At 46.1% G+C, this 11,612-nt stretch overlaps 3 long non-coding RNA genes across 4 annotated transcripts; 2 read left to right on the top strand and 1 right to left on the bottom strand.

Annotated features, from left to right (window-relative positions):
• Positions 1–1,867: 1,867 nt before the first annotated feature.
• On the top strand, positions 1,868–4,265 carry LOC144331558 (uncharacterized). Its single transcript, XR_013398845.1, has 2 exons — positions 1,868–3,567; positions 3,875–4,265. It is a non-coding gene; the product is annotated as an uncharacterized LOC144331558 (long non-coding RNA).
• Positions 4,266–7,962: 3,697 nt separating this feature from the next.
• Positions 7,963–10,382, top strand: LOC144331534 (uncharacterized). The gene is made up of 2 exons (XR_013398804.1): positions 7,963–8,206; positions 9,705–10,382. It is a non-coding gene; the product is annotated as an uncharacterized LOC144331534 (long non-coding RNA).
• Positions 8,600–11,188, bottom strand: LOC144331490 (uncharacterized). Of its 2 annotated transcripts, none has more exons than XR_013398752.1 (3): positions 9,771–11,188; positions 9,208–9,525; positions 8,600–8,892 (listed from the first exon to the last, which is right to left on the bottom strand). It is a non-coding gene; the product is annotated as an uncharacterized LOC144331490 (long non-coding RNA). The 2 variants fall into 2 exon arrangements; XR_013398753.1 differs by having other exon boundaries at positions 9,208–9,474.
• Positions 11,189–11,612: the final 424 nt, after the last annotated feature.

Below are 11,612 nucleotides of genomic sequence, written 5' to 3'. Positions count from 1 at the left end.
CAAAAAAAAAAAAAAAAAAAAAAAAAAAGGACAAAAGCTTAATTTCAGTGGGTTGCCAAATTAAGAGAGCTGAAGAAGGTATAGAAAATAAAACTTCTGGCCGGGCACAGTGGCTCATGCCTGCAATCCCAGCACTTTGGGAGGCGGATGCGGGCAGATCATGAGGTCAGGAGATCGAGACCCTCCTGGCTAACACGGTGAAACTCTGTCTCCACTAAAAAACACAAAAAAATTAGCTGGGGGTGGTGGCGGGCACCTGTATTCCCAGCTACTGGGGAGGCTGAAGCAGGAGAATGGCATGAACCTGGGAGGCGGAGCTTGCAGTGAGCCGAGATCGCGCCACGGCAGGCACTCCAGCCTGGGTGACAGAGCGAGACTCTGTCTCAAAAAAAAAAAAAGAAAGAAAATAAAACTTCCAGGCCGGGCGCGGTGGCTCACACCTGTCATCCCAGCACTTTGGGAGGCTGAGGTGGGCGGATCACCTGAGGTCAGCAGTTCGAGACCAGCCTGACCAACGTGGAGAAACCCTGTCTCTATTAAAAATACAAAGTTAGCCGGGCATGGTGGTGCATGCCTGTAATCCCAGCTACTCAGGAGGCTGAGGCAAGAGAATCGCTTGAGCCCAGGAGAGGGAGGTTGCGGTGAGCCGAGATAGCGCCATTGCACTCCAGTCTAGGCAACAAGAGCAAAACTCTGTCTCAAAAAAAAAAAAATAACAAATAAAAAAAAAAAAAAAAAAGAAAGAAAAGAAAACTTCTGGCCAGGCACGGTGGCTCACGCCTGTAATCCCAGCACTTTAGGAGGCCGAGGTGGGTGGATCACAAAGTCAAGAGATCAAGACCATCCTGGCCAACATGGTGAAACACCATCTCTACTAAACATACAAAAATTAGCTGGGCGTGGTGGTGCGCACCGTAATCCCAGCTATTCAGGAGGCTAAGGCAGGAGAATTGCTTGAACCCAGGAGGCGGAGGTTGCAGTGAGCCAACATTGCGCCACTACACTCCAGCCTGATGACAGAGTGAGATTGCATCTCAAAAGAAAATAAAACTTCTTTTTCAAGAAATGTGAGGGTGAAGAGAAAGCAGAAGGGTGGTTGGGTTGAAGAAAGATTATTTAGAATGAGGGAATCAAACATACTTGTAAGTTAAAGAGAATGACCTTGCAGAATAAAATACATTATAAAAGTGAGAAAGGATAAGTGTTAGGGTGCAGTATTTCAGAAGAGACAGGTGGGAGGGTAAAGGTCTGAGTTATAAGGCCTTTGTAAGGAGATCCTCTTCTTCAACGAGGCAGGAAGATACATACAGATGGGTGCCTTTACAGTGTAGAGGTCAAAAGGAGGAATGTGGCCGGGCACAGTGGCTCATGTGTGTAATCCTAGCACTTTGGGAGGCTGAGATGGGAAGATCCCTCGAGCCCAGGAGACCAGCCTGGGCAACATAGTGAGACCCTGTCTCTAAAAAAACATTAAAAAAAAAAAAAAAAGCCAAGTGTGGCAGTGTGTACCTGTGGTCCTAGCTCCTCAGAGGCTGAGGTGGGAGGATTTCTGGAGCCTGGGAAGTTGAAGCTGCAGTGAGCTGTGATGGCGCCACTATACTCCATCCTGGGCTACAGAGTGAGACCTGGTCTGGGGGGGGAAAAAGAAAGAGAGAGAGAGAGAGAAAGAAGACAAAGAGAGAAGAGAGGAGAGAGAAGAGAGGAGAGAGAGAGAGAAAGAAGGAAAGAAGAGACAGAGAAAGAGGGTGGATCACCTGAGGTCAGGAGTTGGAGACCAGCCTGGCCAACATGGCAAAACCCTGTCTCTACTAAATACACAAAAATTAGCCGGGCATGGTGGTGGGTGCCTGTAATCCCAGCTACTCAGGAGGCTGAGGCAGGAGAATCGATTGAACCCGGGAGGTGGAGGTTGTAGTGAGCCGAGATCATGCCACTGCACTCCACCTGGGCAACAGAGTGAGGGAAAAAAGGAAAAAGAAATAAGGAAGAGAAAAGAGGAGAAGAGAAGAGAGAAAAGAAAAGTAAAAAGAAAACAAAAGAAAAAGAAAAAGAGAAAAGAGAAGAGGCCAGGTGTGCTGGCTCATGCCTGTAATCCCAGTGCTTTGGGAGGCCAAGGCAGGTAGATCATTTGAAACCCTGTCTCTACTAAAATACAAAAATAATTAGCCAGGCGTGGTGGCGGGCGCCTGTAATCTCAGCTACTGGGGAGGCTGAGGCAGGAGAATCGCTTGAACCCGGGAGGCAGAGGTTGCAGGAAGCTGAGATTGTGCCACCGTACTACTCCAGCCTGGGGGAGGGCGGGGTAGGGAGGGCGAAAAGGAAAAGGAAAGGGAAGAACTCTGGGGAATGTGGCACTGGTTTGTCTATTATCCTTTTGAGGCAGACTGTAAGGTGGTCTACAAAAGGCAGAGGCTGGGACTAGAAAGAGGTGCTTAAGGAGAGCAGCTGTGAGAAATTGACAAGGCATTTGGCTCTCCATGAGGACTTCCAAGTTAAGGCTGGAAACCACATATTGGTACCAGTTCCGACTCCTGATTAACTAACGCTCTCCCATAAAACAGAAGCCAACACTCAGAAGGAGAGAAAATACATCTGTGTCCTCAATACCTAGAACAACTGTTAGCATATCAACAGGCACTCAATAAATATTTATTGAATAAGCAAATAAACATAAAGGTTACGTTGATCTAGAACTGGGGAGGGGTGAGGTGGTTGGGCCAAAGAACAAAAGACAAAGGTAACTGAGGGTGTGGTAAAAGTGTCTTGAGATAATAGTCCATGAAGTCCAAGGTGAATAAGGAAAGAAGTGAAGCCAGAAAGGATGTGGTAGATTGGAACTGTAGTTGACCCAAACTAGGTGATACAAAATTGAAGAATCAATGACAATTTATCGGTGTTTAGAAAATTTGTGGGTTCTGAAATGAAAGAAGCAGATCTTTAGAGGAAATGACCCAGATGACAGAAGCCCAAGAAATGGGTAGAAGACTTGCTTACTATTCAATTTAAATTTTTCTCCTTTTGGGCTGGGCACGGTGGCTCACACCTGTAATCCCAGCACTTTGGGAGGCCGAGGTGGGTGGATCACCTGGGGTCAGGAGTTCGAGACCAGCCTGACCAACATGAAGAAACCCAAATACAAAATTAGCCAGGTGTGGTGGCGCATGCCTGTAATCTCAGCTACTAGGGAGGCTGGTCAGGAGAATCACTTGAACCCAGGAGGCAGAGGTTGTGGTGAGCCAAGATCGTGCCATCACACTCCAGCCTGGGCAACAAGAGCAAAACTCCGTTTCGAAGAAAAAAAAATTTTTTTTTTCTCCTTTTGGCTTGAGACACAGAACTCAGACCTCTCTTCTGTGAAGTCTACAATGGGGCCCTGCAGCTGCACGTTCCAGTTGAACTAGGCTCCCAGTTGCTATTGGCTGAGGAGGCAATGTAAACAATACTCAGAATCCTATTAACTAATAATGGATTAATACCCAGTTACAAGTGTCTAGTGCATACTGTTCCGAGTGCTGTCCTATTCAATGTTTGTACAAATGGTTTAGTTAAGAACATTGGCCGGGCGCGGTGGCTCACGCCTGTAATCCCAGCACTTTGGGAGGCCGAGGCGGGCGGATCACAAGGTCAGGAGATCGAGACCACGGTGAAACCCCGTCTCTACTAAAAATACAAAAAATTAGCCGGGCGTGGTTGTGGGCGCCTGTAGTCCCAGCTACTCGGGAGGCTGAGGCAGGAGAATGGCGTGAACCCGGGAGGCGGAGCTTGCAGTGAGCCGAGATCGCGCCACTGCACTCCAGCCTGGGCGACAGAGCGAGACTCCGTCTCAAAAAAAAAAAAAAAAAAAAAAAAAAAAAAAAAAGAACATTGATGACAGATTATCACATTTGTAGACATCAATAATCTGGTAGAGATAATATGTTGGATAGCAGAATCAGAATATAAAGAGATCTTGGCAGGCAGGACCAAATCTAATGAGGTGGGTTTTTTTTCTCTTTTGTTTTTTCATTTTTTAGAGACAGGGTCTCTATATGCTGGAGCACAGCTGCTATTCACAGGTGCATTCATAGCACACTACAGCCTTAAATCCTGGCCTCAGATGATCCTCTCATGTTAGCATCTGAAGTAGCTGGGACTATAGGCATACCCCACTGCACCCAGCTAAGATGCAGTTTAAATGGGTCAAATGCAAAGTTCAGTGCAAAGATCAAAAAAAAAAATAAAGTTGCCAGGTGCGGTGGCTCATGCCTGTAATCCCAGCACTGTGGGAGGCCAAGGCGGGTGGATCACTTGAGGTCGGGAGTTTGAGACCAGCCTGACCAACATGGAGAAACCCTGTCTCTACTAAAAATACAAAATTAGCTGGGCGTGGTGGTGCATGCCTGTAATCCCAGCTACTCAGGAGACTGAGGCAGGAGAATTGCTTGAACCCAGGAGGTGGAGGTTGCAGTGAGCCAAGATCATGCCACTGTACTCCAGCCTGGGCGACAGAGTGAGACTCTGTCTCTTAAAAAAAAAAAAAATTAAATGACCACTCATATCTAATATCAAGTATTAGGAAAGTATGAGCAAATGGCTTATGGCAGTCTTACAAGGTTGGTGGGAATCTAAATCAATTTAGGGCAATCTGTAAGTACATATTACAATTTTTTTTTTTAACAGTGTAAAGAGGTTTTCTTTTTTGTTGTTTATTTTGAGATGGATTCTTGCTCTGTCACCAGGCTGGAGTGCAATGCCATGATCTCGGCTCACTGCAACCTCTGCCTCCTGGGTTCAAGTGATTCTCCTGCCTCAGTCTCCCAAGTAGCTGGGACTACAGGCGCCCGCCACCATGCCAGCTAATTTTGTATTTGTAGTAGAGACGGGGTTTCACTATGTTGGCCAGGATGGTTTCGATCTCTTGACCTTCTGATCTGCCCGCCTCAGCCTCCCAAAGTGCTGAGATTACAGACATGAGCCACTGTGCCTGGCCGTAAATAGTTTTTATATTGTGTATATGTAACATTAGACCAAATTATTTAAAGTCAATACATTTTTATTCAAGGAATTCCATGTTGTGATTTCTTCCACTGTCCATCAAGGTCACTTCAGATCCTCTAAAGAGCTGGAGTAAAAAGATTTATCTTCAAGTTAGCCTTTTTAATGAAACTGATCCAGTTGTCCTGTCAGCGCATAATTACTTTGGCTTCCTGTCAGCTCCTTTTAATATGGATATACTGATGAAGACTTCAAAATTCACCAAGAATCTTTGGGATCTAATTTCTTCAACCAATTTACTTTAGGGTCCTTTATAGTGTAGGTGGTGGGGATCTGCCTGGTTCTTAATTTGACACCTTAAGCGATCACACTCAAGAATAGTACAGATGTGTGGAATATGCCAATACCTTTAACTCCAGACATCATGTTCTCAAGATAAAAGCCTTTAAAACAAAAAGCCATGGATAGCCAACAAAGTGCCGTCAACCTGAAATTGGAATGCAAAATTAATACTGCTGAGGATTTCCCTCATATCCCATGCTGTTCATCTATTCCACAGTCCTAGAATCAATCTTTTTTTTATTAAGAGACAAGGTCTTTGTTACCCAGGCTGGAGTAGAGTGGTGCCATCAAAGCTCAGTGCAGCCTCCAATTCCTGGGCTCAATCCTTTTGCCTCAGCCTCCCCTTCCTGAGTAGCTACAACTACAGGCACATGCCCCAATACCAGCTAATTTTTATATTTTTGTGGAGATGAGGTGTTTGTTACTTTCTTGCACAGGCTGGTCTTGAACTCCTGGTTTCAAGCAATACTCCCACCTCGGTGTGGGGATTGCAGGCTTGAGCCATTGCACCTGGCCTGGAACCAACCTTTACGGCTATCAATACTCCCATTAGTTAACTGTCTCAGGTATCATAATATCCCTTCTTATATGTATCAAAACTCATACTGGGCCGGGCGTGGTGGCTCAAGCCTGTAATCCCAGCACTTTGGGAGGCCGAGACGGGCGGATCACGAGGTCAGGAGATCGAGACCATCCTGGCTAACACAGTGAAACCCCGTCTCTACTAAAAATACAAAAACTTAGCCGGGCGAGGTGGCAGGCGCCTGTAGTCCCAGCTACTCGGGAGGCTGAGGCAGGAGAATGGCGTGAACCCGGGAGGCGGAGCTTGCAGTGAGCTGAGATCAGGCCACTGCACTCCAGCCTGGGTGACAGAGCGAGACTCCGTCTCAAAAAAAAAAAAAAAAAAAAAAAACAACAAAAAACTCATACTGAACAATGAGTTCTAGGTTGCAAAAAGTACATATTAAATTTTTAAATGCTGGGTGCGGTAGCTGACACCTGTAATCCCAGAACTTTGGGAGGCCGAGGGCGGATCACGAGGTCAGGAATTTGAGACAGCCTGGCCAATATGGTGAAACCCTGTCTCCACTAAAAATATAAAAATTAGCTGGGCATGGTGACACGCACCTGTAGACCCAGCTACATGGGAGGCTGAGGTAGAAGAATCGCTTGAATCCAGGAGGTGGAGGTTGCAGTGAGCCGAGATTGTGTCACTGTACTCCAGCCTGGGCAACAGAGCAAGACTCCATCCCTTAAAAAAAAAAATTTTTAAACGTGCATACCCTGTGACCCAGCAACTTTCAATATTTACCCTAGAGACTCCAGGTACAGTGGCTCATGCCTGTAATCCCAGCACTCTGGGAGGCCGAGGTGGGTGGATTACCTGAGGTCAAGAGTTTGAGACCAGCCTGGCCAACATGATGAAACCCCATCTCTACAAAAAATTAAAAAATTAGCCAGGCGTGGTGTTGCACGCCTGTAATCCCAGTTACTTGGGAGGCTGAGGCAGGAGAATCACTTGAACCCAGGAGGTTGAGGTAGCAATGAGCCGAGATCATGCCATTGCACTCCAGCCTGGGCAACAAGAGCAAAACTTTGTTTAAAATAAAATAATATTATATATATATATTTTTTATTTTTATTTTACCCTAGAGAAATACTACCATATAGCACTAAGAGGCATAAATAATTTTCATTGAAACATTGTAATAGCAAACAATTGGAAACAATCTATATGTCCAACAACAGAATGGTTAAGTAAGCTGTAATACATTCATACTATAGGATACAATATAGCAGTTCTTATGAATGAGACAGCTTTATATATATGGAGATGCAAGTTCTCTGAAACATGTTAAGTGTAAAAAGAAGATCTGGAATAATACAAACCATGTGATACTTTTTTTTTTTTTTTTTTTTTTTGAGACCCAGTCTGGCTCTATTGTCCAGGCTGGAATCCAGTGGCACTATCATGGCTCATTGCAGCCTTGACCTCCAGGGCTCAAGCAATCTTCCCGCCTCAGCCTCCCTGTAGCTGGGACTACAACTGTGTGCCACCACACCCGGCTATTTTTTAGTTTTTGTAGACACAAAACTATGTTACCCAGGATGGTGTCAAACTCCTGGCCTCAAGTGATTTTCCTGCCTTAGCCTCCCAAAGTGCTGGGATTACAGGTGTGAGGCACTATGCCCCGTCCATTTATGTTTTAAAAGTCTCATATAACTAGCCGGGTATGTTGGCTCATGCCTATAATCTCAGTACTTTGGGAGGCCAAGGCAGGCAGATCACTTGAGTCCAGGAATTCGAGATCAGCCTGGGCAACATGGCAAAACTGTCTCTACAAAAAAAATACGAAAATTATCCAGGCGTGGTGGCATGTGCTGTAGTCCCAGCTACTCTGGAGACCAAGGTGGGAGGATTGCTTGATCCGGGAGGCAGAGGGTGCAGTTAGCTGAGATCACACCAGTATACTCCAGCTTGGGCAACAGAGTGGGCCCGTCTCAATAAAAAAAAAAAAGTCCCATATATTTCTACATGTAAATACATAGAAAAAGGGTTGGAAGGATATTTAATCAAAATTAAACCGTGTTTATCTCTGGAAGGAAAGGACCAGGACTTGGAATAACAGCAAGGAAGACTTTGGCCTTGTTTGTAGTTTTTTTTTTTTGTCGTTTTTGAGGAGTCTCACTCTATCGCCCAGGCTGGAGTGCAGTGGTGTCATCTCAGCTCACTGCACCTCCACCTCTCCGCCTCCTGGGTTTAAGCAATTCTCCCCCTCAGCCTCCCGAGTAGCTAGGATTACAGGTGCCTGCCACCATGGCCAGCTAATTTTTTTTTTTTTTTTTTTTTTGAGACAGAGTCTGGCTCTGTCGCCCGGGCTGAAGTGCAGTGGCCGGATCTCAGCTCACTGCAAGCTCCGCCCCCCGGGTTCCCGCCATTCTCCTGACTCAGCCTCCCGAGTAGCTGGGACTACAGGCGCCGCCACCACGCCCGGCTAGTTTTTTGTATTTTTTTTAGTAGAGACGGGGTTTCACCGTGTTCGCCAGGATGGTCTCGATCTCCTAACCTCGTGATCCGCCGGTCTCGGCCTCCCAAAGTGCTGGGATTACAGGCTTGAGCCACCGCGCCCGGCCTTTTTTTTTTTTTTTTTTTTTTTTTTTTTAGTAGAGATGGCGTTTCACCATGTTAGCCAGGCTGGTCTCAAACTTCTGACCTCAAGTGATCCGCCTGCCTTGGCCTCCCAAAGTGCTGGGATTACAAGCATGAGTCACCACACCCAGCCTTTTTTTTTTTTTTTTTTTTTTTTGGTTTTTAATCTGTTATATGTTGTATAAAATTAATGCATTATTATGAAATCAAAACAACCCTACCTTACCCCCAACATAACACCTGTAGGTGTTTGTTAGTAGTCAGATGGGCATCTTGCTATGTTGCCCAGGCCGGTTTCAGACTCCTGGGGCTCAAGCTATCTTCTGCCTCAGCCTCTCGAGTAGCTAAGACTACAGGTGTGCACCACCATGTCCAGCTTAGGTGTCAGTTTGATGTGAGTCAGTAGCATAAGTAGTGAAGAAAACCTGGCCGGGCGCGGTGGCTCAAGCCTGTAATCCCAGCACTTTGGGAGGCCGAGACGGGCGGATCACTAGGTCAGGAGATCGAGACCATCCTGGCGAACACGGTGAAACCCCGTCTCTACTAAAAAAATACAAAAAACTAGCCGGGCGAGGCGGCGGGCGCTTGTAGTCCCAGCTACTTGGGAGGCTGAGCCAGGAGAATGGCGTAAACCCGGGGGGCGGAGCTTGCAGTGAGCTGAGATCCGGCCACTGCACTCCAGCCTGGGCGACAGAGCCAGACTCCTTCTCAAAAAAAAAAAAAAAAAAAAAAAAGAAAACCTAAGGGGGCCTTGGGCTCTCTTATGGTCCAGGTCTACAAGCAAGCAGATAATGGCTTAGTTCTTTTTGGCTTGGTGAGGCCACATCTGGACCAAAGTTAGACAGGCACATTGGCACATTTGAGCTCATCCAGAGAGTAGACAAGGTGATGCCAGGAGTCCACACTATGTCAAGGAGGACTAGCTAAAGGGAGGGAGAATGTTTAGGCTGTTGTAGAAAGAAGTGATTCTTGGCCGGGCACGGTGGCTCAAGCCTGTAATCCCAGCACTTTGGGAGGCCGAGACGGGCGGATCACGAGGTCAGGAGATCGAGACCATCCTGGCTAACACGGTGAAACCCCGTCTCTACTAAAAAAAATAAAATAAAATACAAAAAGCTAGCCGGGTGAGGTGGCGAGCGCCTATAGTCCCAGCTACTCGGGAGGCTGAGGCAGGAGAATGGCGTAAACCCGGGAGGCGGAGCTTGCAGTGAGCTGAGATCCGGCCACTGCACTCCAGCCTGGGCGACAGAGTGAGACTCTGTCTCAAAAAAAAAAAAAAGAAAGAAAGAAGTGGTCCTCAAACTCTTGAAGTTTTCATGAGGGTGAAGATAGTAGATTTCAAGACACTGGAGTTATTCAAGAGACTAAATGTTCACTTTCCAGGGATACTGTGAAAAAGATTCACTGAGGAAGCATTCGTTGGAACTAGATTTTTTTTTTTTAAGAGACAGGGTTCTGCTATGTTGCCCAGGCTGGTCTCTTAACTCCTAAGGTCAAGAGCTCCGCTTGCCTCGGTGTGCCAAAGTGATGGGATTACAGGGTGAGCCACGTGCCAGAGTGATGGGATTACAGGGTGAGCCACGTGCCTGGCCTGGAGCTAGATGATCTTACAGTTAGCTTCCAACTAACTTTATTTCAATGTATTTCAAGTTTCCTTGGCATCAACCAGATTTATTGAAATTTAAGTCCCTAAAACTATCTTTTGAGTTGTTTTATTATAGAGAGGATATTAACCAAAAGGTACTTTGGCACACTACAAACTGGAAGGAATAATCTCAATATCATGAGTGCCAATTAAGTGCCTCAGAGAATACAAAGATGACTATAACTGGAATGCTTAACAAGTATCAACTGAAGAAATGTAATGAAAATTAAAGTTTAATTTGTTTTTCCCTGTCTCTGCACAATCTATTTCAGTGAGGTTTTCCTCAGATGTGGATCACCTTTAGGTAACAGTCTTTGCAAACACTTTAAGTAGCAAAACATACTCTCGGTTCAGAAATATATTAACACATGAGCTTTCATCACCGGTAAGAATCTCTCTACCCCACAGCTAGGGTCAACAGAGCCAGCCAGCTCGCCTCTGTGAAAGAGGGGTAGTTGGCTTCTCTCCTTTTGCTACACTGATATTTCTAGGAATGGGGCAGAATGAAGAAGGAGGGTTATTAGCGGCTTCATGCTGTCTAGGCCTGGCTGATGTTAAGAATTATCTCATAAGCATTTGTATGTCTCCATCAGAGGCTTCCCTGGGGGCGCTTTCCAAAGGCAGTGGCAACTTCCTGAAGTGAGGTGATGTATTCCATTTCTATGGCCACCACTCTCTCACTATCCTTTTGTTTTCCAGTGGTCTTTTCCACATGAAGAGCCCCACTATGCATCCAGACAGTTCTCTTGAGTAGGATTTAAACTGGCTCCACACATGGTCCACAGGATTCATGTATATGTGACCCTTTATCAGAAGCCAGTGTGGCGACTTCCAGGATGTGACTCTCTACTTTGTTACCTCAGGCTCTGTCTTTGCCTTGAAATTCCTCTACTGTGAGTCATACACAGTCTAATGATTATCCTTGGATACAAGGACAAATACAAAATGTTTCAGTGGTCTTGAAGCCACTTTAGGATTGAGAAGACAGAATTACTCCTCACCTTTTTTTTTTTTTTTTTTGGAGACGGCGTTTTGCTCTCATTGCCCAGGATGGAGTGCAGTGGCACGATCTCAGCTCAGTGCAACCTCCACCTCCCGGGTTCAAGTGTTTCTCCTGCCTCAGTCTCCCAAGTAGCCAGAACTACAGACACCCGTCACCATGCCTGGCTAATTTTTTGTATTTTTAGTAGAGATGGGTTTTCACCATGTTAGCCAGACTAGTCTCAAACTCTTGACCTCAGGTGACCCACCCACCTCGGCTTCCCACAGTGCTGGGATTACAGGTGTCAGCCACCTTGCCTGGCCATTCCCCACCTCTTCTCTTTGGGATTGAATAGGGCTCACAGCATGGTAGTAGCTCTCTCCAAAGAAAGCCATTTTGTAAACCCAATCTCCACTTTTTTGTTGTTTGAGACAGGGTCTCACTCTGTGGCCCAGGCTGAAGTGCAGTGGGATGATGATGGCTTACGGCAGCCTCAAACTCCTGGCAGCCTCAAACTC

This window comes from Macaca mulatta, chromosome 1 (genome assembly GCF_049350105.2).
Source record: "Macaca mulatta isolate MMU2019108-1 chromosome 1, T2T-MMU8v2.0, whole genome shotgun sequence".
NCBI classification, from domain to species: domain Eukaryota; kingdom Metazoa; phylum Chordata; class Mammalia; order Primates; family Cercopithecidae; genus Macaca; species Macaca mulatta.
This window is presented reverse-complemented; position numbering and strand designations above follow the sequence as displayed.